We start from the raw sequence: 6,203 nt of genomic DNA, 5'->3' as shown, positions 1-6,203 counted from the left end.
ATATTACCACAAACTTAGTGGCTTCACACAGCACAGATTTATTTCTCTTATGATTCCAGAGCCCAGAAGTCTGAAATCAGTTTCACTAGATAAAGACAAGGTAGGCTGGAGGCCCTAGGGGGAATCTGTTTCCTTGCCTTTTCCAGCTTCTAGAAGTCTTTTGCATTCCTTGGCTTATGTCCCATTCTTCCATCCTCAAAGTATGTCACTCAGATCTTTGCTTTCATCGTCACATTTTTTTCACTCCTTCTGACCTGTCTGCCTCTTTCTTATAATAATCCTATAATTACACTGGATCCACCTAAATAATTAAAAATAATAAAAAATAATCTCTCTTTTTTACTTTCCTTTTTTTTTTTTTTTTACATGCCTACAGTCCCTGGTCTTCCTAGGTGGTCTCCCATCCAAGTACTAACCAGGCTCGACCCTGCTTAGCTTCCGAGATCAGACGGGATTGGGCTTGTTCAGGGTAGCATGGACATGGACAAGATAATCTTCCTTTATCACATCTGCAAAGTTCTTTTTGCCATGTAAAATAACATAGTTATAGTTTCTGGGGATTAGTATATAGACATTTTCAGGGAGAGGGGCATTATTCAGCCTGCAATACCAGATTTGGTTAAGAGACATTTATTTCATGTTATTTTGTAAATCTTCCAAATAACATCACTTTAAAGAATGGAGAAAATTTGAATAAAATTCTTGACACTCTTTCATCTTTCATTCCCTCCACCCGCATATTTACTCACCGAGGCTACTATAAGATCTGATGTTTGTTAATTATCAATTTTATTGCCTATTTAGGCTACAGTAGTTGTCTAAATATAGCAAGGCATTCAAGACAACAAATGTTTGACTATAAATATTACAAGGTTAAAGGAAAATCATGATAATAACTTTAATTTAAAGAGAAGATTAAACATTCCTTTAAGTTTTTGACCAAATCAAATTTGAGCTACATTTTTCAAAGTGTTTTTCCGAAAAATGTGCTCAGATGACCACTTATCCCCATTCCCATATGTAAGGTTTTTATTTTACAAAACAATGAGAACAAAAAGAAATTTTGCTGCAGCTCAATTTTATATAATTAGATCTTTTGGATAAAGAAAATAAGTACATCAGGTTAAGTTCATAATCCAAAGTTTCAGGTGTTATAATCACCATAAGGCCAGAATTGAGAACCTAAGAGGACCATAAAGAGATCAGCTTACACAGTTGAACATAAACTAGTTAGGGCTATTTGGTCAATAAAGATAAGAGCCAAGCATGGGTATAAGATTTATCTCCATAAAAATCACTTTTGGTGTATATAGGGAGCCCATAAATATTATTGCCAGATCTTACTACATTAGCAAAGGTACCATTCCATCATCCCCTCTTAAAATTTAAAAGAAAGAATCTTAGCAAAATTTCCAAAAATAGAACTCTCAGTAAACTAGCATTTTCAGGTAATAGACTAATTGACTTAATTAACTAGCATAATCAATTAAGTTTCACCAGTTTTCAAAGACCATTGAACTTAATATTTAATATTAAAATAGTGATTGATCAATCAGACAGAAATATTGATCAGTATTGAGTTTTTACAATGTGCTAAGCACTGTGGTAAATGTTTTGAATGCCAATATAAACAAGGTAATATTCTTGTGTTCTAAGACTTTTAGAGTTCCTTCGAGAAGTCATATATGTAAACAAACAAATCTCAGAGTATGCCATGATAACGATATGTACTATGGTGGAGAAATACACATAGTATGAAAACAATTAACTTCTAAATGGACAAGGGGATAGGGCTTCCTGGAGCTACTGCTTGAGTTGAAACTTCAAGGGAGTCTCTACGGAGAAGGAAAGAGTCCATATCACAATCAATGGCATAGAATGGCATGATTTTTCTAGAGAACTATTTTATATGGCAAGATAGATGAGTGATGGGCTATGAGGCTGAGTGGCATTAGGTTGGGAATAATTCTTTCTGCTGTATTAGAGAATTTGATTTTTTTCATTAAGTTAAAGCTGAAGAATAAAACAATCATATCTGTGATTTGAAAAAATCAATCTGGTAGAATGTCAAGGCTGATTTAGATGGCAGAGAGATGACATACAGAGAAAACAACTAACTAAAATACTATTTCAGTAATCCAATTGACAGGTAAGAATATTGTCAATAAGAATATTGACAAAATAGAAATAGGGATGACTAGCAATGGCAAAATAAGTATATGGATGTAGATTCAGCAAAACATAAAAAATAAAAGAGAGGAATCAGGGATTTATTTTAGGTAGAAGATAATATAGTCACTAAAATGGGGAATATATATAAAAAAGATAGATTTTGTAAAAAAAGATAATAAATAAGTTTTTGGACCTGGTTAGTTGGTGTACCCATAGAATGTTCCAATAAAAATGTCATCTAAATAGTTGTATATATTGTCCCAGAGTTTAAAAGAGAAGTCTATGATATATAAATATATGATATCCATAAAGAATCGAAGTCATAAGTATGATTAATTTTCTCCAGGGAAAGTGAGAAGAGTAAAATAGTATAGGATGAAGGCTGACAAAACACTGCCTTTAAAGGAAAAACATTATAAATAAAAGAGATGCCACTAAAAGTTCTAAAGTCTCATAACATAGCAATAAACAGGGGAATATTTTTAGGATATGAGGCAAACGTTGTGGCAACCGTTACTCTCATTTTCTAACCCCAAAGTAGCAAATCCAATTGCCTATGGGAGCCAGACAGGTAATTTAACGAGTAGGGAAGCTTGAATGTAGGATAATGACGAGGGAATGTCACAGACCAGAAACTACCTTGTACACAGGTAGGAATCGTTATCTAGGTACTGCCTATAATTGCCCTGTGGGAATTTGGGTCAATGTTGCCAGATATTTGGCTTTTTCAAGAAAAGCTGAAACTATATTTTTATATGAAATCTGCCAATTTTAAAATGTTCAAAACCTCACAAAATGCATCTATGGGACTTTTTCAGCATATGGCTGCCAGTTTGCAACATCTACCTTAGTGTCCATGACAGAAACAATTCTGGGCCAGGAAGACATCCGGTTGGATCCACTATTGTGATCTTCTACTAACACATTCATGAGTAGGTTCTCCTCATAAATGCCTGGATAAATAATTTTGACAATTGGTGCTGCTCTATCTAAAAATTGACAACTGGAAAAATTAAGAAGTAGCTCATGAAAACAGAGATATTCTAATCAATGCCTAAGAATGTTTTGTAGCCTTTGCTAGTTACCACTACACAAGACCTTGACATCTATAAACGCACTGATTATATACTTTAGCATTCAGATATGGGCACAATTGGGGTGAAAAAGGGTACTCTCAGGAGGTGTAAAATGAGATGCTTGGTCACCCTAAGTATAAATGCATATTACCAGTGTTGAGCTATTTATATTTTATTTAGAGCCTGTGAATTCAGGTTCTTAAGTGGGACTCATTTTCTCAAAATTACTTAATCTTTCATGTTTATCTTGAGGGTAGACCATGAGCATTTCAGTATTTTTAAGTCTCACTCATTAGTCATGTAATTTATTTGAAGCAAGAGCAGTTTTACTGTGTATCAATTAGTGGTTTCTTTTGTTTAGGAATATACTATCTAAGTAACCTTAGAAGAGGAAAAAATAATTAGGTTGTGTCTCTTTGCAGGTAGTGCATATAATTTTTCCTTTATAAATTGAGCATCAAGCATTGCTCTTTTTTTTGTATGTCAAAGGCCATTCAATTAGTAAAACTAATTTTCTCTGGCTTTATGTCAAGTTTTCCTATTTGGCTTTGGGTTCCAAAGCAGATGACAAGTACATAAAAAAATAAATAAATACAAAATAATAAAAAAAAAAACAAAACAACTTTTTCTTTTTTTAGGGGATGAAATAGAATGATTTTCAATACATTGACAATAAGTCTTTTGTGTACCTTTATTACTAAAATGGCAGTTTTAAGCAAGCACATTTTTATATCCCACAGTGGAGATGCCAGAAAGGCAACCACTCACATGGGCATTGCTGGTTATTCTCTGCTGAATTATCCTAGAAGGGCTTTGTGGGGAAGAAGACTAACCATAATAATCCCACATGGGCTCCAAGGAATTTAAAGCCAAAATTATTTCTGAGCTGATTATGAGGAAAACTCCTTTTAGGATGCTTTATATGAAAGGGTGAGCCAGCAATAAGGAAAGAAAATTTACTTGGGACAGAAGTAAAAGTAAATAAATAAGTAAAAAGAGTTCTTATCATCATGTCGTTATACAATTGTGAGTCATAGAAGTCATCAAATAAGGAGGTTTTAAATGCCTGCGTGGGGCATTTTTTGAAGTCTCATAAATATTTACATATTTAACAAGTGAGGGTGGAGTATTTCCAACCTGGCTTTTGGTGTAAAATGTATTAATGGCCTTTCAGAGCAGAAAATGGCCTTTGAGATTTTTCAAGTTCCTTCCTTTCTTTCTTCTTTTCAGAGGAGTTTGATAAAATCAGTCTAGTTTGAAGAAGAGTTGGAATTCAAATCCCGGGCTCCTAATTCTAAGCCCAGTGTATTTTCAACTATACATTTTTATGTTCCAACCGTTCTTTATAATATAAACATTTGAATATCCAGGAGACCAAGGGAAGAAATCTTTAATGCTTAAATTGGCCTGCACATCATGAAGTTTATTAATTTTAACATAGCTCCAGATAAAATTCATAGTTTTAAATTACCATTAAAACATACACAAATAAATATGTATAGACACATTGGTGTTGTTCATCTTCAGCATATACTCTAAACTGCAGTCATTATTTAGGGACTTCTTGGAGTTTGTTTCTATTTTTAGTAATACCCGGAGAGATATTTAACCTTGTACTTGCCTTGGTAAGAGGTTCCTGGGAACAAATATCTTTTTAGAGGTCTTAAATTCAAAATATTCTCTCCTATGAAAATACTTCATCTTAACCAAAGTTTGCTTTATTTGGTCATCGGATTCCCTCCTGAATTATTCAGAAATTCTGAACTTTAATGTAAAAAACTGGCATTGCAATGATTATCACACAAAAGTTTGCATTTAGGCACAAAAGATTTTTTTAAAATGTATGACTGAGATTAGCATATACCTGAATACTTGCAAGGGGTTGTGACTTTCTTGTGTCTGGGTGGTCCATTTCTAAAATGCTAAGTAACTTCTGAACTCTTCGGACTTCTTAAGGAGGAGCCAAATAATTATTTTTCTTGGATATAAACTTGGTCTGTGCTCTCTATAGAAAACTCACTTATTTAAAGTAGAAAATAGCTTTACTCCTGGAACTAGAAATGTGTTTTTTAATTAAATTAATAATAACGAATGTAAATATAAAACATAAATATGAACTCATCATAAATTAATACAGAATTTTATGAAGAAAACAATGATTAAATAATAATGATTTCCCCAACACAACAAGACATGAAAATTGCATATCCTTTGTATCTAAAATAAGCATGATTATCTATACAAATATGGACGTTATATAATGAACTTGAAAAACTTTTAGCTTGTTTGGTTTTGGATATCTTTGTTTTGGCCTGGTTTAGATTCATTATTCAGACTCCAGAATCGTCTCCCCTATCCCATGCTTTCAAAGGGAGGCTGTGATAGTTTATAAGGCAGTACCCACAACTCCTACCTTCTCATGTTCAAATTCTTGCATAATCCTTCCTCTCAAGTGTGTGCAGTATATGACTTGCTTCTAACCAATAGAATATGACAAAGGTGAAAGATGTATATGATTATGTGTATGTAAGGTTGTAATGCCCATCTAGCAGAGACGTATTTCTGTTTCTTGCTGGCTTTGAAGAAGCAAGCTGCCACACTCTGAGCAGCTGAATGGAGGGGGTCACATGGCAAGGACCTTCAGCTGACATCCGGCAAGAATCTTGAGGGAGTCTATCCAACAACCTGCAAGGAACTGAATTCTGCTAACAACCATGTGAACTTGGAAGAACTTTCTCATTTGAGCCTCAAATGAGACCATGACCCTGGCTGATACTGTGACCGTAGTTTTGTGAGACTCTGAAGCAGAAGTTCCAAATAAGCTGTACCCAAACTCCTGACCCATAGAAAATGTATTATAAATATATTACTTTAAACTGGTAAGTTTGTGGTAATATTGCTACTCAGCAATAGATCCCTAAAATAGAAGCCTATGCTAGAATGTTTGTTCCGTAT

The 6,203-nt window shown here is 33.8% G+C and overlaps 1 pseudogene; it reads right to left on the bottom strand.

Moving 5' to 3' along the window:
- Positions 1-367: 367 nt before the first annotated feature.
- On the bottom strand, positions 368-486 carry LOC111741339 (annotated as a pseudogene).
- Positions 487-6,203: the final 5,717 nt, after the last annotated feature.

This window comes from Pteropus vampyrus, unplaced genomic scaffold (genome assembly GCF_000151845.1).
Source record: "Pteropus vampyrus isolate Shadow unplaced genomic scaffold, Pvam_2.0 Scaffold76, whole genome shotgun sequence".
Lineage (NCBI taxonomy): Eukaryota > Metazoa > Chordata > Mammalia > Chiroptera > Pteropodidae > Pteropus > Pteropus vampyrus.
The sequence above is the reverse complement of the archived record's forward strand: the minus strand, read 5'-3'. Positions and strand labels throughout refer to the sequence as shown.